The sequence below is a fragment of the Athene noctua genome, chromosome 13 (genome assembly GCF_965140245.1).
Source record: "Athene noctua chromosome 13, bAthNoc1.hap1.1, whole genome shotgun sequence".
Taxonomy (NCBI): domain Eukaryota; kingdom Metazoa; phylum Chordata; class Aves; order Strigiformes; family Strigidae; genus Athene; species Athene noctua.
The window spans coordinates 13,718,714-13,744,459 of record NC_134049.1 but is presented as its reverse complement, the minus strand read 5'-3'; the positions used below and the strand labels follow the sequence as shown (position 1 = coordinate 13,744,459).

At 39.3% G+C, this 25,746-nt stretch overlaps 1 protein-coding gene across 10 annotated transcripts in view; it reads left to right on the top strand.

Moving 5' to 3' along the window:
- Positions 1 to 2,142: 2,142 nt before the first annotated feature.
- MEGF11 (multiple EGF like domains 11) overlaps positions 2,143 to 25,746 on the top strand; it is a 285,557-nt gene continuing 261,953 nt past the window's right edge. For 8 of the 10 annotated variants that reach the window (XM_074917690.1, XM_074917686.1, XM_074917689.1 and 5 more), the window contains exon 1: positions 3,177 to 3,385. The gene's annotated coding sequence lies outside the window, so the exon portion shown is untranslated. Of the gene's footprint in view, positions 2,214 to 3,176; positions 3,386 to 4,946; positions 5,053 to 25,746 lie in introns of those variants that run through there. The other 2 variants (XM_074917685.1, XM_074917684.1) reach the window with 2 other exon arrangements.

The window sequence follows — 25,746 nt, the reverse complement described above, 5'->3', positions numbered from 1 at the left end:
AGTGACTTCAGTGTTTTCAGACTTCCATTGTCTGTACTGAAGGACATACCTGCTTACTTTTATGAAAGAGCTGCACTTCTTTAAACTCCTGTCACCCCAGCTGAGCTCTGGGAGAGGGAAATGAATTCTCTGCCTCACACTATATCAGCAGAATTATTAAGCAGTTTTCTGTTGCAGAGTCACTCTTGTAATACACTGTTGCTTTTTTTTTTTTCCCATTTTTTTTTCTCATTTTCATGTTGGTGCTCAGGTTGCTTGGGGATAACCAAAGATATCATTTCACCAAACTGAGGCTGAGCACCCATAACTGAGAGTTATTTTGTCCTTCAGAATTTCAACAACTCATTCTGATTTATGAAAGAATCTAGCTAAGCTTGAAGATTCAGCTTGAGTTTACAGAGTTATAACTCTAGGCTAGACTCATTGAGTCAACAATAATAAGAAAAAAACCAAACCATCTTTTTACATCTTTATTGTAAACTGCGCATTTTAAAAACAGAATCACTGAACTAGAATCAATGTGATCCAATCTAATGCTGTTTATACTGAAAGTCTTTTTAGAGGGGGGTTGCACTTAAATAGACAACAATAATAAATGAGTATTATAGTAGTCACTCTCAAATGTAAAACACATCCATAGACAGATTCATTGACATTGCAAATGTCTACTACCCTTCAAGTAGACAACCATGTTGCAGAGCATACCAGAACTATACTTTCCAAATGAAATTACTGAGCTGGATGGGATTTTTACATGAGAAAGAAGAACACGGCTGAATGCTTTGTCTCAAGCATCTGTAAACAGTCATACAAGAGCGTAGTATCTTGGGGTTTTTTGATGTCCAGGGCAGTCATAGTTTGACAGGACACTTTTTTTGAGAGTTTTAAAGAGAACTCCAAGAGACAAAAAAAAAAGTTTAAAAAAACCGTAGCAACAAGCAGGCCTAATTTATTTTAAGCAGACTGTTTTTTTCTCCATACATCTCAGACCTTTTAAAAAGAAAAATCAGGTAGGCTAAATAGTTCCCCAATTGGAAACTGGTGACAAAACTGAGTCCGACACACTGCCATCAGTATAGAGCAACTGGTGTTTTTAATATTCTTATACAAACAACCAAACCTAATTATCTTTATTTATTCAATAAATCTAGTTCAAATTTTATCTATTAAATTTTATTAAATATTGAAAATAATTTAATAAATAAACATGATTGCTAATTTATTATTGATATTCATTATTAGGATGTTTGTAAAAATAATTAAAAACAGGTTGGGAAAGATGGGGATGAATTCACCTCAGGCACGAGTAGTGGTTGCCTTAACCATAGCTAATGAAGAAAAATAGTCTTCTGGAGCTAGCGAGAGAGCAGAGAGCTGGGTTTGCAAAAAAAGAGGTGGGGAAGCCAGCCGTCACTCCTGCACGCATGTATTCTCCACTGCCCTGTTCTCCTGGTTTTTTAGGTGACTGGTGCAATAAGTTGTGAAGGCTGCAGACCAGGACAACACTCAGAGGGAAAGTTTGGAACCTGGAGGCACAAAAGCAGGGGCGGGAGTAAATATTTTTGGGAGGCTGGGAGATTGCAGGGAGTCCCTTACAGAAATGGTGTACCAATTCTGGCCCAAACTATCCATTTTGAAACTCTGCCATCACCTGCGGTCATGTACTGGCATGTTACCAAGAAACACACAGTGCAGGACAAAGGATTTTGGCAGCCTCATATGTACATAAAATATTGTACAATGTGGGGATTCATCATATGGCTACAATGACAAAAAAGTTCTATTGCTCATTTTGGTACATTATGCAAAAGGGTCTTATGTTTCTTACATACTGAAATGATGAAAAGGCAGGAACTCAGCCAACATTATTATTCTAATTAGAAAACAATAAGTAATAGTATATAACACAAATAGAGCATTTCATCTTGGAAAGACTGTGCAAGTGTAAGATTGCTGCTTAAGAGCTAAGTTAGTGCAGCTGTTCAAATCACCTGTCATGAGCATTTTGGTCTAATGATTTTTATCATTATACATTTTTAACTTCTGCTACATCTTTCAGGAAGAAAATTACAATCATGGGGTGCAATTCGTTCCCTTCGGATACCTCTCTGCACATCCAGTGGCACTGAGCCACCCTAAAAAGCAGCAGTGGTGCAGTCGATCAGACAGTACAAGGGCAGATGCTCTGGACGGTAGAGGATGCTAGAGAAGAGGTAAATTTTCCATTTTCCATCGTGCTTTTCTCTATTAACATTCCCTCGGTCTTGCCTGGTATCAGCTCTAGCCAGCTCCTCTCCATCCAGGGGCTGCTTTAAGCAGCGCTCTGTGTGTTTCCCTGTCTGCATGCCCCTACAACTGCGTGCGTGCGTGTCGTTGCAAACCGAGACACCTTGAAATGGGTCCAGAAGTTTGCATGATCTCCCGCTAAGCAAACCCGTGGAGTTTGGTAGGTCTCTGCTCAGGAGATCCCCTTCTTTCAGCTGCAGGAGGCAGACAGCCTTGGTTTTCTCCCATCTCCTACCCTCAGCTGAGCCGCCAAGTGTTTGTGGCTCAGCTATAGAGTTTGCTTCCTCATTCCCACATGCACTGTTCGGGCGGCAACCTTGGGATGCCGGGGTGTCGGTCTGATTCTTTGTCCTTTTAGTCTATTGAAGGTATTTTAATTGGATCGAGTGGAGAAAAAAACAACCCAAAACACATACACAAACCCCAAGGCTTCAGGACTAGATCCCCCTTCCCCCCAACAACAAATGGTTAAATAAATAACGGCATGCCAAACCAACCATCACCAAACGAATAAGCCAAAAATCAGCCTCAGCACCGCAGGAAACGGGAAAGTTTCTGCGCTCTGAAGCTGGCCCCGTGGTACCGCGCCTAAAGGTAAGAATCCCGGGGGAGGGGAGCGGAGCGCGGCCCCAGCCCGGTGCCTGCGGGAGCCGGTGCCGCACCGGAGCGCCCAGCCCTGCATCCCGGAGCGCCAGCCCGAGAGATGCTGCTGCGACTTGGTTCTGCGCTGGGAAATGAACGGCTCCGAGCCCCCACCCCCGTCTCCTCCCTCCCTCCCTCCTCCTCCTCTTCCTCCTCCTTCTTCCCCCTCCCCCGGGTCCTGCGGGGAGGCGGGTTTAAGGTGGGTCGTGTGGCCGCGGTAACTTTCCTAACAGAGCCAAAGAGGCGCCCGGAGTCCCCCGCAGCAGCAGCATCGCCTCCCCGTTCTGGGCAGCGGCTCCACCGCGGTGCACCCGTGCGAGCGGCCCCGGCTCGGCCCTTGCAGCCCGGGCTGCCGCTCGCCGCCTCCCGCCGCCGCCTCTCCCAGCGTCGCCTCCCGCCGCCGCAGCCCCACGGATCCGGCCCCGACGGCGGGGCTCCGGCCCCGGGTCCCGCCGAGGTAGGTGCCGGTCGGGACAGGGGCTGGGCGCCGCGGGGGACGCGGTGCCGGGGCCCCTGTGTCTTGCCGCGGCCCCCCCCACGCCCCGTTTGTTCCCGGCGCTGCTGCTGCTGCGGGGCAAGGAGCTTCCTCTGCACCCTGGGGCTGCAAGGGAAGCAGCCCCCTTCCCCGCTCCTCCGGAACTGCCCGGGCACCCAGGGCGAGCCGGCGGGAGGCAGTCTCTCTCCAGCCTCCCGTTTCGGTCCCTTCCCTCGATCTTTCCGTGGGTTCTCGTCGGTGATTTTGGAAGTGCTGATGTAGGAGATACGTGCGTGGGTGAGATCTTACGGCTCTATTAGGACTCTCCCCTACCAGCGCTTCTCTCAGAAGCCGCCCCCCCACCGCGTGGTTGACTGGGGTGTTGTGTCGGCACGAACTTTCTTCTGGTTGCGGGAGGCAGATTTGGTCCCCGCGTGTCCCCGTCCTCGGGCTGCTGCTGTGCGCGGGCGAGGGGACTCGCGGCTCGGGTCGTAGCGGCTTCCCTTGCCTGCACCGAACAGGGTCCTCGGGGTAGGGAGACGCGTGAGGGAGAAGTTGTAGGATGCGGTGCGTAAGCGACGCCTGTTTCTTGAGGTTGGGGAGCTGGTGGAATCTCACTTGTGCTGACGCTACTCGCTGCTGCCAAACATTCCCTCCTTTTAAGCCTGGGAAGGACTCTGGTCACCCTGCCAGATGGCTCGTAAGAAAGAGAGGGAAGTTTGGGTAGCGTCAGGACATCAGCTCCCAAACGCAATACTCAGCTGAGATCCTCAGGTGACAGCACAGAGTTCTGATGCCTGTGTTGATTAATATTCATCTGCAAGCACTGGGCATCTGGTTGGCCCAGAGAGGTGGGCAGAGGATCGGTATTTTGTGAAACCAAGGCAGCCATCTCTCAAAGTGTCACAGGGGTTGGAGGTTTAAATAACGCCCGTGATCACTAGATACTGTGAGAGCTGGGGTTATTCCATGTGCCCCCCCCCTTCCCCCCCCAGCAGGAAGAAAGTCCAGAGTTAACTAAAAAGAAGTCTACAGTTCACATCTTTATGATCTCCGGTTTAAAACATAAATATGTAACATATGAATTGTGAATTAACTAGAATGGAGCAGCCTGTCTACCTTCCTCATCCTGTCAAACGGGGGAGACCCCTGCCCCCCAGTCATGCTCAGTCCTGTATTTTGGTAATGGAAATCTTAGGTCGGGTGATTGGATGTTGCATCTCTTGATTTCACATTAAGGGGCTAATTAATTCTATGGAGATTTCTTCTGGGATATCCAAGCCTCTGTCCAAATCCTTTCCATTGTGTTAGACTCCTCTTAAGAGTACAGCCGGAGCTTTCCTGTCTTTCTCTCTGTTTGGACCTGCCTTATATGTCCACTTTGTTGTTAAATCCCACAAGTTTTCCTTAATGTCTGATGGATGGGTTCTTTTAGCTGTATTGCCTTGCGTCTAGTAGTGCTAGGTAAAGCTGAGTAAACCAACTAAACAGACCCATCATAGGATTTGATTTTATGTCATCTTTACAGACTGAGGATCTGGTCTTCTAAAAGCTTGTGAGCCAGTTTATGTGCAAAGGACCTGGTCTGGAGTCTGTTAAAGTTGGTGTGGGGCACCTGAATTGGCTTTGCATGAGGACAATACTAACAAGTATGTGTGTTTAAGGATAATGATGTATGATTGCAAAATTAGTTTCAGTGCAAGTGCACAAATTGTTATTTGTCAGTTACAACCTCTGGAGGCTTCTTCAATGTTCAAACTGTTGAACTTAGTTTTCCTTCTGCTTCTTGTTAATATCTGAGTAAATTTGTTACAGAATTAGAGAAGTTTCATGGGGAAAATGTTTCAACGTATGAAAGGTTGAAAATGATCATGTGGTCACTATATATCAAAATGTTGTCTTTCTTTCCAGTCACCCAGTCACCTACTTTCTAAAATTTCATAATTTTAGTTTAAAAAAATTAAAAATTGACCGAGGTAAAACACACAGTATTAGGAATGCATTATGTTGCTTCTGTTTTTGCTTGTTGGAAAAGGACTAATTTGATCTCTTGTTATTATAATCAAAAATACATTAATAGTCAGAAGTATAAAATAGAAGCCCGTGTTCTCTTTTAATAAGTTGCATGTCTGTAAGCATTTTTACTATGAATGGGGCATTCAGCCATTTTTATTTGAATAATCCATCGTGCTTTAAATGCTAGGCAGGAGAATTAATATTTAAGCAAATGCATACAGCAAAACTATAAATCTCTGAAAACAGTTAATTATATTGGAACTGTGAGCGTACCTTCAAGTACAGCCTGTATAAACTATTTCTCTGTAGCTTGATCACAATTCTTGCAAACCCTTTATCCTTGTCTGTGAAATAATTTCTAATTCTGTGCTCCTGCAAAGCATGTGCTTGGTTATTGTTTTCAAAATGATGCGGTTTGAGCTACTATTTAAATACAACATTTATGATACTACTTTGGTTGTTCAGCTTAAAAAGAGAAGTGCTGCATACCACTGCATACTAAAAAGCTTCTATATAATTTCTACTTTTCACAGTACTGCTGTGCAAATCTCTGGGGCGGGAATTTAAATGGAGACTTTATACAGTTCACAATTACTTTATATAAAAGCTATAAGCTCTTTTTCTTGAAACATGGGGGCTGCAGGCATTGGGGAGGGTGGAAGTATGGTGCCTGAACTGGTTTCTACATTTTAGTTTTTGCAACATGTATGCTCGCCCTTGGCCTTCATGTACTTTCAGGTACATAGAGAGTGTGTGGTGCGTTCCCACAAACTATCCATCTGTACCACGGTGGGTTTGAATTACCTATTTGCACACTTTATTCTTATTGTCATTTTATGCAAATAAGTCAATTCTGGTTGCATCTTGCAGAGGAGGGCTGGCAGGCGTGGGGTTACTTATATTGCCCCTCTCTCCCTTGCGTATCCGTGTGGAAAGGAGACTGTAATGCTGCACAGTTCCTATTCAAAGCCAAAGTCACGGGAATTTCTCCACCAATGGTGATGGACCACACTGTATTTGAAGGTAGGGTGCAGGTCTCGCAGTCATCTTAGGTTCTTCAGGTTATCCTACCTGGTCTCTAGTTGCTGTTCCAGCAGCATTCTGTTGTCCTGTGGGACACACGTCATATCTGGTGCCCGATGCAGATATCTTGGTTTTTCTTGTCTGCCTCAAATAGTGCTTGGCATCCCTGTTAAGGTAACTGCGTCCTGCCCTGGCTGTCTCACATATTACTAAAAGTGACTAATATGTAAAAAACCTGGGATCAAGGAAATAGTTACAATTACCATTGTGAATAAATGAGTTATCCCTAGAAAGGGTTGTTCAGATGTTAATGGAAAAGATGAAAAAAATTCACCCTCATTGTTCTGTACTGTGCAGGCTGACCGTGCTGCAGTAGCAATTGGTGCTTTTCTTTGCACAAAACCGATTGAAACCTCAGTGAGGAAGTTCTGTATGTTAAGGAGAGTGAGATGAAAAAGCTTGTAGAAAATTAAAAGAGCTACTCTTAAAGGCGGTAAATCCCAGATAGAATCAGTTTTAAAGACTGGCGGATGAATTCAGCCATATGATACTTGTACATGATTCCTGGGAGTGATGTACAATTGGTGTATGCATATAGAGAGGAGGAATTTTGTTTAGAGCTTAAAATTGCGAGCCTTACCTTAGGAATTAATGACTATGTACCAAATTCATGGAGAGACAATATTCCATGCCCTTGTGAAGATCAGACTCAGTAGTTGTAAAACAGTGAGCTGCAGCCCAGAGCATCTGAGGTATTCATTCAGTCAGGATGTCCAAAGACAAGTCCAGAATTCTCTCAGATAAAGTGTGTTTACAAACACTTACATATGAACAGTAGTGCTAAGCCCTCCAGGCAGTTTCTCCTGTCTGGCTGCTGCTCTGAAGGGAAAGTATTGAAATTTGTATGACAGCTTCTTTTTGAGAGAGGGAGAGAGATACAAGATGAAGGTCACCACTTAGCTTGCTCAGAAATGCAGCAGGAAAGAAGAGCACATCCAACTTGGACCAGATTGCAAACAAGATCAGAACTGGTAGGCCTAACTTCTTCCTTTGCAGTAAGAACTGGCACTGAGAATTTCTCCTAGTAACAGCCTGACTATAAAGGCTAATGAATGAATAGCATGAGGCTGAAATCAGATTCACTGCTAGAGATATGCTCTGCCTGGAAGAGGAGAAGACACCGCAGCTGAGTGAAAATAGTTCTGTGCTCTAACTTCATATACTTCATTTTCTAGGTTTTTCAACCCAAAACATTTAATGAGCACTAATAGTCATTCTGCAAAGTATTTTAAAGGGTTAAAAGCGCACCAGAGAACTATCAGAATATGACAGCTTAAAGGTTAGACAGGTGTGAAATTTGTGAACAAATATTTTATTATTTTTTTCTTTTTTAAAAAAATTAACTGGTAGATATGAGTGGAAACAGGTCCGAGTTCTCTTGAGATAAGCAGCTGAAGTTTTATTTAACCTTTTTTCTTGTGTTCTTTGTTAAGATCTAGACTTCTGCTAACCTCCTGTTTTTATCACAAGTCTTATGGTACATAATTTTTTGCAAGGTTTATGGAGTGTTGTGCACACATGAGAATCAGCTTTCTCTGGAACAAGGAAGCTAGGAAAAACCTACGGAGAAACTATGAGGTGGAGTATTGGAATTCACAGTTGCCTCCTTAAGGGGCCAAAACAGGAAGGTAACCGAAAAGCTTTAAAGCTCTTTAGGTAAAGGCTGTAACCTATTTCTGTAGAGTGCATGGCTAGATAAGGTGTTTTGGGAGCATATTCTACTTTTTCCATAAGGTTTGAATCATTAATACTCACATCTGGTTTTGGGACAGATATTTGAATAGTAAAAACTGCCATTTGATGCAACCATTTTAAGAGCCTTTAAAAGTTTTTAGAGAGTTTGATACAAATATTTCTCCCTTTATTTTGCCAGCGTAGAACATGAAAGTACACTGATATAAAGCCAGTGTAAGCATGAGGAGAATCAAGTTCTTTATCATGCTTTTAAAATCTACCAAGTGAGGGAAGCATGGATGATTTGTAAGTAGTCGACTGGCATATGGTACCATTATGATAACATCATGTTCACAGCACTTTCCAGATTGATATACAACCTTTCTAAAATAAGCTCGATAGAAAAAGAAAAAAAAAGTAAAGTCATTTAGCAGCCAACATGCTTTTGGTAGCAGCATAGGACACTGGTAGGTGACTTCACTTTGTCAAATGAGTTGTGCATCATAGTCTAGTACCTGCTTGACAGGCAGTCACTCCAGAAAACTGCCGTTGCACTTTGTACACTGGGGTCTGATTCGTGCTTTCTTAATTCACAATGAAATGCTGCATTCATTTTCATTCCATGCAGTCTTGGCGAAGTCATGGGGGTTAGCACAAGGTACAGAATTTGTTTCTCAGGAGGAAGTCCAGTATTAAGCCCTTTGTTAGCAGTATAAGGAGAAAGGCTGGGGTTATCTGGGGATGGAGACTGAATTATGCTCTAGTTCTGGATGGAAATATCCAGACTGAGATTGAAACTGTCTCATTGACATGCTGTGTCATTTATGGTTCTCAAGGAACAGTAAAATCATAAATATTCTTAGAAGCAGGAGCCTTGACAAGACAAACTATGACGATGTTTCACTATTTAAAGGGGTTTTATCTACTTGCCACAGCTAGCTTAATTCTATTAAAGAATTAAAACAATGATACTTTATATGTCATTATTATAGCATAAATTATACTTTTGTTTGCCTTCATTTAAATGTAAAAGCTGTAAATATCACTTTAAAGAAGTGCTGGCTGATTAATTTGAAATCGTATTAACTTCTGTGTGTTAAAATGGATAAGGCAAATCAAAACCATTAAAGTTAAACACCTACCATTTCTCAAACTTAGTAAAAATGTCCAATGTAGCAATGTCCTTCATCCCTTCTCCTCTTCCAATTTCCTTTTTTCTGCATATTTCAGGTAGGCATTTTATCAACCAAACAGGGCCAATCAGCTATTTTATAGATACAATTCAAGCATCAGAAAATATACTTCTCAGTGTTATTATGCATTGCCTTCTACAAAACACTGTGTGACTAGTCATGCACTGAAACGCTAGGGAAGAGTTTTATACCAGTGTTTATTTGCAAAGGGATTAGGCATTTGGAGGCTTGTTTTTGCAGATGGTGTCATGTTTAGGGTGATTTACCTTCTGGATATGTTGCCTGCCCCTCTCCTCCAAGGTACTTCTTGATAGTCTGCTAGTCTTCAAGATGGACTAGCAGACCAAACCAGGCTGGTCATCTAACTTTGGATCACTCAGATCTGCTGAGATGAATCCCATCCTTTCATAATAACAACTAGTTTCCATTTTACTTGTAAAGAAAGGTAAAAAGACTAAAAACTTTATTGTAAATGAATGAATGAACAAATTTGAAAATTATCATTTGTAACTCTGAGCTTTAGTTTAGAGATGGTGGGTTTTGATAGCTGTGGAGTTAAAGCAGGACAGAGCTATGTGTGTATCTTGTATAGAGTGATGCTTTTGCTGGTTTACTGCAAGCTTTCCTGGAATTAGGATTTTTGGATGTAGCCCTAACCATCACCAGATAATATTACAACAGGAAATACCACTGTACGTAGTTATGTAGAATTTTGTTTTGAGGAGCAATGTACGGTAACTGCAGTCACTGAGTAGAACTACTAACAATCACTTCTGGTGCCATTATAGCTGTCATTAATTATGTATTACGTGTTGGAAATGAAAGACATCAGTAGCCTATAGGATGTATTTGCATAGTAATTGAGGATTGATTAGATGCAGTCTCTGCAGTGAGGGCTACTGGGAATAAATCACAGAAATTACAACAGTGGTAAATTATATTTACAATATATTAATTTATAGTAAATAATGATGGTCAAATATACAGAAAGATTTTTATGTTGCAAATTGAAGGAGACTCATTTGCATGGTGCTGCCTGTTGCAGGAGACGATCCATCCATTTGTTACCTAACACTGGATTAGAAACTCTTCAGGGCAGAAGTTGTGATTTATGTAAACTGAGGTCTGTCGAATGACAAAATACCATCTGCTGTTTGTGGTCAGAAGATAGCGAAGTATCAGTTAACAAACAGATGAATGCAGTGGGTGCTCTTAACAGTTGAAGCAGCTGCTACACCCATTCCAATCCACAGGAATTTTGAAAAGTTTAATTTTTCTTAATCTTTCTTTTTGATTTATATTGTACCACTTTAGTTGATATAGATGTAAGTGAAATTTATTTCTCAAAATATGTGCCATGGGATTGTTTGTGGAGGATGTGAGTGCAGCCTGAAAACTGAGCTTGCTCTGATCTGTAAAATGCAAAAAACGTGGGAACTAAATTAGGGGCAAACAATGTTGAACAAGAAAGGCAATGGAAAAAAGCTTGGCAGGCAGAGGTGTGTGGGTAGGAATGATACAGAAAGTCACTTCTATACAGAAAAGAGCAAGTAAAAGAAACACAGTTAGGAGAATAAACAAGAGGGGACAAAGACGACTAAATAAAATTCAGCAACAAATAAAAGGCTCACCCAGAAATTAGTGTGTTAAATGAGAATGTTAAGATGAAGAATCAGATCTGAGTATGGTGTGCAAAATCCTTTTGCTTGACAGAGAGAGACAAAGAGAAATAGCAGGATGCTGTTGCACTGATTACTGTCCAGCATTTAAAGTTGATGGTTTCTAGATAATCTAGGCATCCTCCTATATTTTTTTAGCATTTTTTTTTTTTTCTGCTCTCTTATTTTCCTGCAGGTCTTTCTTTTGTCTTATCCTCCCTAGCATTCTTTTAGGCTTTGTTTAAGGATTAAGTTTTCCACTTGAAGGGCAGCTTGATAGCACATTAATCAGAGGACAATTTTAGGGTCTGTGTTCTCTGTGTAGTAGAGAGCTAAGTTTAGGTTGTTTCTTTTGTATGCAGGCATTCAAAAAAACAGGAGACCTACTTAAAATAATGTGCACCCGAAGCAGAACATAGACTCATAGTTCTGATGACTTCTCTAAAAGAAACATGTTTGCGCAGGTATTCTAGAATGAAATAGCCTCTGACTTTCATACACAACATATCAGCATGCAGACTACTGAAGATAAAGGTAAATATATATTCTGAGCTTGCAAAAGTGCTGATGTGGTGTAGATTTTAGTAATATAGCACGCTATTTACCTGAAGGATGCATAAATGTTGTTGGTATCTGATTGTTCTGTCCTGCTGAACTGTGCTTGAAGCAGCACCCAAGAAGGGGGAAGGACTGGTGTCTCAGTGCTACTCTCCCAATTTATGATGGAACATGGCCTCGGTTTGGCCATTATTGTGAACTTAGGAGACCCTGCTGCCTGCATGCTCCCACTCCCCTGTGGACCCTCACCACCTGCCTGCTATTCTCCAGGGTTGTCTGGCTTCAGCAGTGCAATCCCCAGCTACCTTTCAGTTGTGGCTTTCCAGGGTTTTTAGCTGTTTTTTTTTTGAGGATCTGGTAGTCAGCAGACACCTCATTGGTATTTGGAATAATGAGAATTTGGGAGTTTACTGGTGACAGCACCAAGGAGAATAAGTAGAGTGAGTGAAAGGTGTTCAGCTTAATTCTGGAAGAGGAAATAGTACAAAAGAACATAAAACTCTGAAAGGACAATATTTGGTATGTAGTCTTTAGGCACTTATATATTTCAAAAAGCTAGCAGTGTAATCATACAGTACAAGGATGTAATCTTACAAAACTCTAAGGATGTAGATTCTCCATCCTTGGAGCCTGGCCACTGCCCTGGGCATGTGGCTCAAGGTGGCCCTGCTCGAGTAGGGAGCTTGAACTGGGTGACCTCCAGAGGTCACTTCCAGCCTCAGCCATTCTGTGTTCTGTGAAATTGGGATGAATTAGATGTTTAACAGTTGTCACTGAAAAGTGAACAAACCTGCCCAGTATTCTTTCACAGATGCTGAATTCACTAGAAGACATTACTAGAGTTCTTGTTGATGCTTCTGGGCTATTTGGGGGCTTTTTTTTTTTTTTTTTTTTTTTTTTTTTTTTTTTTTGCCATTGCCAACAGAGAGCATTGTACATTTGTTAGCACTGGATTTACTTCAGTGAACCCATTTAGTAACATTGACTGTCTTTACACAGAGGTTACTTATTTCACTTAAAAGTGGCTCTTTTCCATATTCTGGGGTACTTGCATGCTACTTTTTGTTACATTGCATGGGAAAAATAAAAGGTAACAAAGTCTTAACTCTTTCATTAGAGTTCTGGAGAAGAAATTGTGTAAGTCAGTACGTGTAAAAATATCACAGCTAGGAGGCTACGTTGTAAATGATAAGCTCGACTCCTTGTGTGTGAGGGTTAGTACATCTGCTCTCATGAATCATCCTGGTTAGCAAGTGTGCAGAATGCAGTCTTAAAAAGTTGTGTCACTTCAGGTAGATTCTTAAGCCACAGTGAGAAAGATCTTCTTATAAGCAGATATGATACCCATTTAGACCATCTGATCCACTCAAAGAGCAAGCAGTACTTGAGTATTTGCATTTCATACTGAAACCCCAGCTGCTAGTCAGACTCTTTCTTTCTTTCCAGCTAACATCTTGGACATCTGTGTATGAATTAAAAGAAGTCTTGTGTTGCATGTTGCCTGTCATACAGAAAACCCCACAACTTTGATCCAAATAAGTATTTTCTTGCATTAGTGTAATAGCTTGTTATTCATTATATAGAAATTCATAATGGACAAAGAATTCCTCTCATCTTGCTAAAACTAATTATTCAAAGGCATCAGATACCAGGCTGTTCGGAAATAGGATAAGGTGGTCTTCATGTCATTATCCTTCGTACTGTAATATTCCTTTTTTTTTTTTTTTTTTTTGGTTGCACACAGGAGTTAAATCTGTACAATGTATGCCAAAAATGTAATGTAGCCCCTGTGTGGCTCACTGGTGCATTGTAACATACATTCATAACTCTGCTGTGTGAAGGGCATCACTTTTTACTGTTGTCAGCCTCTATCAGAGCTGAGTTTCAAACCTGAACTCAAACTAAGTCCACAATGATGGAAAGTGCTAGCAGTCAGGATATTCAGCTGCACTGAAGTCTTGCTGTTCTTTTGAAGATCAGACTTTCATCAGAGATATGTAGGACAGTAAGTTTTTTAGGACAAACAGTTTCTTTGGATGTCTTTACATAATATATAGGTCTTCATTCTGCTTGAGACCTTTGAGCACTTTAGTAAATTTGATATTAAGTAATAAATGTTATGGTTACTGTTGTTTATTGGATAAATCTACTGCCAGAAAAAGAGATGTGTTACAGAATCAGTAAAGGTGAAGCCTGTTCTTGGCTTTGTCAAAGACTGCCTTTAATATCAGTGCCTTATATTTTCTGGGAATACTAATGCTTCTGATATTTTTAAAATCTTAACATATTTGTAGAGTGCTCCAAGATCCTGTGCAAAGTTCTTGTGAGTACTGTATGCCTCCCTAGGTGAATTAGGCTTGCATTAACTATAGACCAGTCTAGCCTGCTCATTTCTCTTAATTTTATGGAGGTGACTGCTGACAATTGCTACTGCGTTTAAAGCCAATTAGTTCTGTTCCAGTTTGTTGCTATATTTTGTGGAATTGGATCATAATAGTTTCATTCCAGAAAATCAAAATATATATCAATTTTCTCATCTACCTGAACTCTGCTTGAAAATAGAGCTGGATATGTAAGCAAACCTTTATTGTCTGATAAAATCATATTGGACTTTCCTTCTTCTAATTTCTAATCAAGCAGAAGCCTTTTTACAAAGGAAAAAAATGTTGGGAAGAGGAGAAACACTGTTTCAAGAAACTATTTAATGTTAGGTCATTTGTGGCAGCACCGACTCTACTCAAAAGTTCTGCCAGAGATGAACACAAACACAAAATAATTTTAATTACTTAGAATATTGCTTGCTCTGATAAAATTGTTTTTTTCAGATGGGACAGGATCTAGTTTTGAACAAGTGTTTGAAGTCAGCCATCCGAGTGTTTGCTTCTTCAACTTTCGTAACAACTCATGTGGGTAATTAACAGCCTAACCCAAACCCAACTGAAGTGAGTGGGTGTGTTTTAAAGGATTCGGAGTTTGGTCCTAAATAAGAGGCACTACATTTGTAAATGGTACTCACAGCATTATTCAGAGATATTAAATAAGATTCTGTGGCCTGATTTAAAACAAACAAACAAACAAACAGACAACAAAACAGAGCAAAACCAAGCAACCTGTTTTAAAAAGCAGCATATAATGAAGCCCCTAGATACATTTCTAAATATGTAAATTCTGTTAAAATCACATTTAGATCTAGGTTCCCTTAGTCAAGCTGCTTCCTCACGATATATGCTCTGCTAATCAATATCCAAACAGAAAGAAACTGAACTTGCAAATGATGAGGCACTCCTTGGGTTTCTCCACTTACTCCCTAAAGCTTCCTGTCAGATACAGTAGACAAATCTTCACATCTAAATAATTCATCTGCAAATGGTGGGAACAAGAGGAGTAAAAAAAAAAAAAAAAGTCATTCCATGCTAAAATACAATAATGCATTAAAATTAATCAATTTCCTCCTGCTGGGGAACAATCATTTAGAAAACATTTTAATTACCAAAACTGAATAATGGGATCAGTATTTTTGAGAAGGTTGGATTCGCCCTACTGAGCACTGGAGAATCCTCTTCACAGGAGCCCATAAAAACATTGCTGTTTTCACGTTGCTGCTTTCAATCATAATACTTCTGGGGAGAAAACTGATTTTTTCACAGCAGCTTTTAAGGAAAATGTCGAGTGGACAGCAGGCCTGTGTTAACTATTTTGTGCCCAGAACATAGTTTTGCAGGCACTTTATCTTTTTTTTTTCTTTCAGATGAGAATTTATTGGGCATTACTTAACACCTATCTTGAAGTCAAATTTTCAAGCCAAAGTGTTTGGCTGCAACAACAGACAATGTTGTAATGTAAAGTTGTAAAAATAGCATTCTTGTGTCCATATTCAGCTTAGCAATGAATAGAAACTTGCAGAAATAAAACAGCCTGATCCATTGTCTTGGCTAGGTGTTCGAGGAGAATGTCCATGGCTATTGCATTAGATATAATGATTTTGACTTTCAGAATTTGCCATGGAAAGGCCTCTCTCTCCCTTTTTGATGCATAAGGGTCTTGGTCTCCAGCTCTGGTTTCATGGGCATTTGTCAGAGATCTGAATGTTAATCAGAGACATGACTCACTAATTGTAGAACATATGGTGACCCCCAAGGAATAGCCACTACCTGGCCATCTGGGAAAGTTGTAGGAGGCTGTAATAAAAAAATGTGTTCGTAGCAGAAGTTTCTTCACATGTATGGGATATATTTTAGTACGAAACAGTTCATGTCACTTATATTTTTTTTTTCTCCTATTAAATTGTGGAAGCTTTTCTTTTTCATAAACATGTCACGTCAGGCACATAGTCATGTTTACTAATTAAGTTTCTGGTGGGTGATGGATAACCCTCATGCAAAGATGTGGCTGATACCTTTTAATACCAGAATCCTAACTTTAAACACCTGTCATATGTCCTGCAACTGAAGTGATGTAAAGGATCTCTTTAAGAATACGTTTCACGGTGCTGATAGAAAATTTTCTATAGCATATGTTTTTACTGAGGCCAAATGAGAACTAGTATTAGAATATGTATTAGTCATGAGAGGGAAGCCATTGTTTTGCAAGGATGTATTGTATCTTCTTTCACAACGCTGGACATTGATCAGCAAAATACTGAAATGGCTACCTGGGTGCCTACATAAGATTTAGTCACATTAAACTTTAAAGATAAGCATACACTTAGCAACTTTGCCGACGCTGCCCTGCATGAATTTTAGGAAAATTTACATTGACTGGGGTCTTCAGTGTGTGCTTAGAGTAAGCTTGTATCTCAATACTTTGCTGAATCAGGGTATTAAGTTTGCAAAGAAAATTAAAATAGATTCACTGAGAATGATGTAAATCTTTATGTTCACAGTAGGGCACACAAGCAAAGCTGAATATCCTAGTAATAAAAATACCTTGTAACTTGTGGAATGAAAAAAGTTCCCAAAACGGTTATTACATGCCCTATTTTCTGTTTTGGATTATTGAAATAGAATTACTGAGAATTAAGTTGTATAAAAGACATTTTCTTTTTTATTTTCATAATTATTCTGTCACCCATATAAAACTTTTTTCTGTCTTGAAATAGTCTTGGTTGGTACTGAAAATTGCTGTAAGATAAGTAAAACCAGTCTAATTGAGATTTATAAATCCACTTTTTAACAAGTACAATTAGGAATAGTTATTAGAGACCAGCTGGAAAACATTAGGGATAAAAATTTACCATAGGAGGTTTTTTATGTGTTTGAAACATTGTTTGATACCAAAACCTAAATTAGATCACCAGAGAAATGAACCTGCTATTTAAAATCTAATTTGTACACAGAAAGTTAATTTTGAATATTCCTATTGATAAAAATTTTATTATTAGGTCTTGTTAAATTGCCTGTTTTTAATGGAAGTCTGACTTTTACAATGCTTTTCCTATAATTAAAATATGAGAAGTAGCAACTTGATTATATCAAATGCATTTGTGTCCAGTGGCTGTGTAATAAACTCTGGTGCTAGTCAATTCTGTTCTCGATTATGATTTCTGAAAGTAGAGAAGTTTATTGGGCCTAATTCCAACCCAATTAAATTCAAAGGAGTTGTTCAGTTAGTGCTTTTTGGATTAACATTTTAGGAACCTAAGCACAGATTTTCAAACATATTAGCACACAACTGGACGCCTGGAGAGACAGGAAAGAAGTAATTCACCGAGACTATCTCACACTAAGGAACTCTATACCAGAATATAACAACATAGCAATGGCTGTGTTGGGTCAGACCGAAAATTCTTCTAGTCCAGTGTTTTCGCCAGCTGTAGCACGTGGTGGTGGCAAGCCCAAGCAATGCATCCCTGAATATTCTCCTAGTTTAGTTTTCCTGGGCTCTTTCTACAGTTGGTGGCAGAGAACGAGAAGCTGCTCCAGGGGCTGAGTCGGGACAGAAGTCTGGTTTTGATACTGTGTGTAAACCTGCTGACCAGCCTTTTTGAACTGGAGTTTGCCTTTGTGTATTCCCGTGTTAGAGCAGGACTTTCACAATCACTTCAGTGTCTAAACCACGAGGTTTTCAATTTCTGTTTAAAAAAAAAAAAAAGCTTTTGAAAAAATGTATTTATTAATATTTATGGTTTTTATTATTGTACCAAGGAGACCATTCTAACAAATAATTTGTAGCTGAGCTTTCATGTTACTCCTATTGCCATTCAGGGTTTTTTTTTTTTTGGAAGTCTGTTGCAACAAAGAGAGAATGCTTTTAACATAATTGAACTGAGTCTCTTAAAACAGCATCTCATCAGTCAACTTTGAATTTTTTTCTTCTTATTTGTGCTTAATTGTATTTCCCTCCTGGAAAATTGGACAAATCAAAGTAAATGAAAGAAGTTTATTATTATTTTTTTTGGATAAATTGGTAAACACTGTTAGCCATAATAAGCCATCTGTGAACAATACAAATCAAGGATGTAAAGTCACTGCAGTCAAATGTTTTACACCATTGATAAATCTGACACATTTATTACTCATCTAATTAAATTGTGCACACAGAGCAGGCAGGAACCTAAGAATGTATGCAGATGTCGAATGGGTATTTAGTACACTTCTGATTAAGATCAGCTAGTTTACATCACACTGTGTTGATTTATGATCAAACAAAACATGTTCAATAGAAAAGAAAATGATTGAACCAAATATCGTTCTGTGTAAGGCTGAGTAAACTCAGTGGGTTTACTGGGATTGTATGGGTGAAAATAGCAGGAAAATAGGTCAGGAGTGGTCAGGTGTTGTTCTGCAGCACTTGTTTGGCTAGCAGATGGAGCACTGGAGCAAAGGCAGTGTCAGAGAACTGGCCCACAGGCAAGTGAGGCCGTATCCGTGGGACACCCTACAGTAATTCCCCAGGGAGTCAGTAGACTGGGTCAGCCCTTGCTTGTCAGAATGGAATGGCATGTGCTATTGGTATGGTCAGGTTAGAGTGCCCCAGTACTTGGGAGAGTAGAGATCAGTAAGACCCCAGGGATGCTGGTGAGGAAGGCCGAACTGTACATGAATCATGTGACTCTTTATATTTAAATAATCTTTGTAACAACATGCCTATGGAGGTAGACAGTAGCTAGCACTTTTTCAGTTTCCATCTTATTTGCACAAAACCCGATCCCCACTGCCTCTTTTGTTCATCTGCTTTTCACATACCTGCAACAACAATCAGTTACTTAGCGGGTGGGAATTAGGCTTTCTCCTTTTTGTCAGTTCACTTCTACAACCTTTTTCATTGTGAAGTATAAGCAAAGGGAAAGAGCATCTCTGTCTCCTCTTTGAAAAGCACAAGGCAATTGGTTCTAGTGTCGCTCCCCTCTGGATTGCAGCAAAGGGAGGGAAAGTTGGGTATTCTTTAGCTAGCTTTTGTCTATCTGCATGTGTAGATCAGGTAAAGCTTTAGGCTGAGTGGCATACAGTTAATGAGGAAGAAGAGTGCAGGACAGCAAAGAACTTGTTTATCAATTTTTTTTCCACCCAACTTTATGAATTGGATTACCACCTAGGAAAGTGGTTTCATTTGTTATATAATCAAACTGGTTTGTACTCAGACCAGAGCCATTTATTTGAGGCAATTAATTACCATGTGTTACTCCTTCCAAATTTACTTTTTAAAGAATTGCATTGCTAGGGGCATTCTATTTTTGGCAAGACTAACGTGGTGCCAAGATTGGGGTACACACATCCATATGTGTCAAATCCCTGCAGTAGCCTATGTGATTCCTGGTGGAATCCTGCGAAGGCGGTTAGCGCAAGGATAAATACCAGGGAAAACCTGTGCTTGCCAGTGATGGAAAGCAGAGATGCAAAGACTTTGCTCATCAAGTTTATAGCTAGCTGGAACTCCAGAAACTGGAATAGCGAATGTAGAGATTTTCCAATTCCCAGCCCTTAATCCTCTGTGATTTATGGCACTGACTGAGTCAGAAGAGAGAGTTTCAGAGACCTGCAGCTGGGACTGTTGAGGGTTTGTAACATGATAACTGTAATTTGGAATTCTACCCCAAACCAACCAGCAGTCAGTGGCATACAAAGGGATTTGCTGCTCTCGGTCCACTCCGTGTATAACAGACAGATACACGATTCTTTAGAGGGATCTTTTCCCTCCACATCAATCAGAGCAATAGGCCAGAAAATAGAATGTATATGATTTAGATGACTGTGATCAGTGTTTAAGAAGAATAATGACAGATTTCAGAACATTTGGAGAGAAAAGCAATTGTTTCTGGTGACTGTGTTTTGTTTACTACATCCAGGGCCCTTAGGGAATCTAGTAGGGTTTCAGGCCTTTTGATTACTTTGAGCTGTGACTTCTTGAGAGTGTACGGATCTGTGTGGGTTACTGGACACTGTCTAAAATAATAGTCTTCCCTTCTGGCCTTGTGGCCACTGAAAAACAGATTGCTGATAAGAAGTTGATAATATTTTAGTTTATACTAGTATGTTCTTTAAAAGCTAAAAAGCTGATGTAATTCAACAGAGAAACCATTAACTTTAGCAAATTTAAATCACTACTGTAAGAGAGCATGAAACTCATCCTGTGATTTGATTTTGCTGCTGTATTCTCAATCTGGTTAGGGGATAACTCGATAACATTTTCCAGTCAGCTTCAAATTAAATGCAAAATCTTTGGTCAACTGAATAACTGATAACTTTGAAAAAGCCAGAAATATTCTCCCCTGAATGTCCTGTGCCTGGAGGAAATTTTGTGCATCATACAAGGGCCGTGTTTTGGGCCACTGGTAAGAAAACATATATGATTTTGTGTCAGAAATACACTAATTTTAATCTGAAACTCTGAGAGTATCTGTCTTAATTCACTTCCTCACAGAAGCTTGAAAAGCATTTTAAGTGTTTGTAATTTTTTGCTTGGATTTTAGTCTCCTTTTTATATGATTCCTAATCTATTACTGGAAGTTTGTCAAAAGAAGTTGTACATATTCCTATATCGTATCTCTAGGTCCTCCTCCTCCCAGTGCTATGGCACCTTGTGTCCCACACACCCAGTGCCCTGCCCCAGACATTACAGTGTTTTTTACATGATGTAAATTGTATGTGCTCATCTAGATTTTATCCTGGTCTACTTTGAGAATTTTTATTGCTTCACTGACTTGCAGTGATGCACAGGAAGTTAACATTTTGGGCAAAAAGTAAGGAAGTAAGGAAGACTTCATGGAAATGAAGATGTGTTAAACGTGTTTTACCATTTTTGAGAAGATAGAAGCTTACCTTCCTGTGATTTTCTAGTAACATGACTCCAGCTTTAAGCAAGTCCTGCTCTGTATATCTGACAGCAGGTCTTGTAACTAAGTAGTGGCACACGTGATTGTATGTCCCTTGTTTCCCTACTTTTTACCTGTCAGGCTTTGTCAGTCTCTTTCTTGACTTGGGAATGACCTTCTTCTCAAATTTCTCCTGGCTGTTTGAACCCACTCTCAGCAGCATTTCAATAGTGTTGTGAGACCAGTATTTTAATTTGGTTTGCATTATGTGAATGTCAGGCTCTTTTACTATATAGCCATATAAATGATGAGATTAGAGTCCCCCTCAATGCTAGTACCCTTGTTCTTTCGCTTGAACGATTGAAATGCCTGTAAGCCAGTACTAGGGTGAAGGAAACAAAGACAGGCATTAATACATCTGCTGTATTTATGAACTGGTTAGAACTGTGGTTTATTGACCATTCAAATTGCTTTTGGTGTAAGATTTCAGGTGGAAACATTTCATTACTGAAGATCTTGCTCTTCTTTGGAGTTAAATTTTTTTTTTTTTCCTGACACTGCTTTCATTTTATTACAAACTTTATCTGAATAATCAAATTCAGCCCGGTATAAGACATAAGGTCTCTTCTTGCTGTGGCTAAGTTTACATGCATAATTCCTTTTAATGCATCAGTACATCAAGCAGAAAATATACCACTTGGTGCTCTCAAAACCTCAGCTTAAATATTAAAAAATACATTCCTGGAGCAGGTGTACATGTATATAACCCCTGTCAGAACATGGAAAAGCATATTTCTGAGCAATTTAAAATACATTAGTCAAACCATATTTAACTTGTGTACTTGTTGGCTTCATTAGCCCTTGTGTTTTTAGGAAAATGAGTGCATAAGATTTACATCATTTATATCTTCTTTTGAAAACGAGGACATACTTTGTAGGGATAATTCACAGTGACCAATCATCTTTGACCAATTGTCTGAAACCTTGGAATGCTTTAAACGATGCTGTCCTGGTCACAGGTAAGAGCAATTTCACACTGAAATCCCCCATTATGTGAGAGAAATCTTTAGCAAAATTACACTCATGTATAGTTCTTCATGTAATTAGAAGGACTGTTCTCAGGTCTGTGAGCATGGGAGTTTATGGAGTAAATAGGAGATAAGTACATACACACACACACACACATATATAAAAGCTCTGTGTGTGCATGTGTGTGTGTGTATATATATATATTTATACAAATAAATGTGAATATTCAATAAATTTTATTTTCTGGCATTTTGATTCCATAGGCATTTCTTTTATGTGGTTAAAGAACGGCCGATTTTTTTCTATATTGCTGACAAAATTGTTCATAGTAGAGATATATTTAGATAGGTGTATCAGGTGGTACAGCATACATGACAGCAATTGGAATATCAGCAGCTTCTTTTATGTCTTAGGGTCAGTATTCAGTTTATTAAGAAGTTAATGGGAGTTGTAGGATTAATGTAAATTCATATGTCTTTTTCTAAGCACACAGCAGAATAAAAAAAAAAAACAAACTACACCAATACCTAAAAGTACCTATCTAAATAAAGTTATAACTGCCTCATGAGACTTTACAATAAAATTTGTAAATACTGAACCATTTTCAGAAGATGTAGAAAAAGAACACTGAAATTGGAGATAGGAAAAGGGAATGAAAATAATATAGAACATATATTATTAATTAATATGAGAAGCTTTATGGAGCTAATATAGAAAATAATCTATTTAATAATCTAGGAAACAAAAATGACATTGGTTTTAGATGTGGTTAAGCTGCCTGATACAGAATATTTGTACTTATTGATAGATTTTCTACTTCATACTGCTTACTAATTATGGGAATAGGATGTATATTCTATGTCAACTCCTTGTCTGTATTACAGGTAAGGATCACTCCATTTATTTGAGGAAAACATGTCTTGAGTGTGGGCAGAAAAAAATTAATGAAGAATATCACAGGGAAGCTAATCATAGTTGCAAAGAAAGCTATAAATTAATGACTTGAGCTGGTTCTGATCATACAATAAAAGGAATCACTAGAGGGTATAATTGCAGCAGCTCATTCCAGTCAAAACTGCATTCATATATATTCCTCATACTGACCTCTAAGTTTGTGGCTTAGACATGAGATTGTGAATGGCAATTATATCTTCCAGATAGAAGATGTTTGTGATATTTGCTCTTTAAGATACTAGCTGAGCGTGATACTTCTTTTTTTTTTTTTAACACCAAAGAAAATAATTAACATCACTCATAGATACAAATCAGTTAATGCAAGTACATTTACACCTTATTTTGAATTTCACTTGTAAACCACATGCTCATTTTCTCTGAGCTCTAAACAGATTGAGTAAGACAAAGTTTGGGCAAGTGGTTTATTTACTTATTTATTTTAAACTTTTGTTTCTAGCATTTGGAAATCATAACATGTTCTACATACACAAAGTTATACCAGAATATGCGTATCAAATACAGACTTGGATTGTGAACCTTGAGATATCAGGTGCAAACCCAGTAATTGAAATGGTTAGTGCTGGGATATAGCAGGAATATATTAGGTTTTAAAGACCTTTTAAACATCTGTGTCAGGAACTGGTGATCTTTGCAGTGTGCTTTTCTCAAGCAGCAGTGTCTTGTAACAAAGGTAAATTTGCCCAGGACAGCTTTGATAAAAAATTTTGTATCAAAGTGAGAATATTTCTGAAATTTTATCACAGAGCTGTGCTGTGATCTTGAAAATGTTTATTTTGTTAGCAACAGCTACTTCTTTAAAGTTGCTACTTGCATTATGTTAATATCTAAAGCATTCTCGTACACCACACCTAGTAAGGTTTTGTGGAGAGAGCCCTCAAGCATTTATATGAAGAATGTGGCACCCAGTGTTGTACAGCCATAGGTCAGAATAACACTTTATGGAGCGTTTTATATTCAGCTGATGGGCTTACATTATTCTGAATGAGGGAAAGGTGCCTCCTCTGATGGTAATCACTGTAAAATGTTTGGTACTTACTAAGAAGACCAAGTGGGCACTGCCTGGTTAAGTCAGCTCTTTGCTTCTCCTTCTCTTGATGGAATGTCATTCAATATCAGATCTTTATTCAGTTCACTGCACAACAAAGACAGCACTATGTTGTTTCAAAGCATCTTTTTTTCCTGGGGCAAATGTACCACATTCTGTAGAATTGGCAAAAGCTCCTGTTTTGTCCACCTCTCTAGCTAGCAGGCGTTACTCACCCTACCCTCTGCTGGTTTCCAGTCTGTCAAAGATATACCATTGTTCTATTTATTTTTACAGTAGAAGCCACCTCAAAATGCCTTTGAGAACAAAAGAATAGCCAAAGCAGTGTGGATATGGTATAGCAGGCTGGATGTGATATGAATCTCTGAGACTGGGATGAGACTTCAGATAGGATGTCCCATGAGGGTTTATTATCTTGAAACAAGGATAGAAGAAATGGGTTTATGGAATCTTCTTTTACATTGAGGCAAAACTTGCATTGAGGCAGCAGCTCAGAGGAAGAAGTGTAACTGACAGAAACCGGAGAGGAAAGTGAGTTGATGATTTTTTTGTTTTATCTCCTTCAGCAGATGTTCTCAGTCTTACTCTCCACTCCAAAACTGGAAATACTGAGTCACTCCCAGATTAGTCCATAGAGATTCTAAGGAGGGTCCAGTCTGGGTGACTAAAACAGGAGTATGAACCCTGAATGAGGGGACTCTCCTCAGGTGGATTTTTGGCAATAGTTTGCAATTTGTAGGCCTATAGGAAATCACTTGAATACGTATTTATTTAGACCCAGAAATCCCATTGATTTCAATGGGAAAAATGTTGTAAGTTAACTCCTGAACTGAATTTTGATGGATACAGCATCTAACTTTACAAAGATCTTTGCAAGCTGAGGCATCTGAAATGCGTGTAGAAATCCTAAGGCCGCAGAGAATGTTTGCAAAAGATGTAGCTTTAAAATCACAATGTCTCAATCTTAACTGAATGATAGCAACTGCATCATCAAGCTGCTAGGTGAAGTTTGTTTATCCTTCGTTTCACACATGATATCCAAAAACAGGTACTCGGGATCTGATCTACCCTTGGTTTGCCTGAGCACGATATGATAAAAAGCAGCTTTCTGCAAAATCTCTCTATCTCTTTATGTTGAAAGGACGTTAATTTATGACTTCACATTCCTCTTATTTCAACATTTCTCTGCTTTGTGGCTTGTACACTGGAAGGAACTGGAGAGCTCCACTATATCGCTCCGTATGCCCAGCCTTGAGGTATAAACTCCCCAGGCCTCCCTAGCAGTGAACGCTGGAGCCCCTGCTGAGAAAGGGGACAGGTTCTGACTGAGAGAGTTCTTGGACATTAAAGAAATTAATACTGAAATTATGCACCAAATACCGAGCTAAGTGATAATAGACCAAAACGTTCCTATTCCATGCCTGGTAACTGTTTTAATGATCAGAATATAATGGAAACTCTACAATATGTTTATTAATGTCTTTCCTATAATTAATTCTCTTTAAAATATTACTTCTTCCTTTTTTCAGGGCTGCTCTTTGTGGATGACCTTGTCTTTCTTCTTTTCAACTTTGCCCATACACGTCAGTTCTAACTTTCCACTGTATAGCTATAAATCCTCAGCACTACTTGCAGACGAGAACAGATGATTCACTACTATCTAGTGCATTAATGTACAACCAAGCAGAACTTAAAAGACAAAGGAAGCCTTGTTGATTGTGTCATCCAAAGGCATGAGGCAGGAAGTTAATAGACAATATTGGGCATTTACTTCAGAAATGAACAACTTTTGATCTGAAAATTTTTATATGTTTGCTTTCATAGAATTCTTACTGGACTTTTCTGGCTGCCGTGCTCTGTAT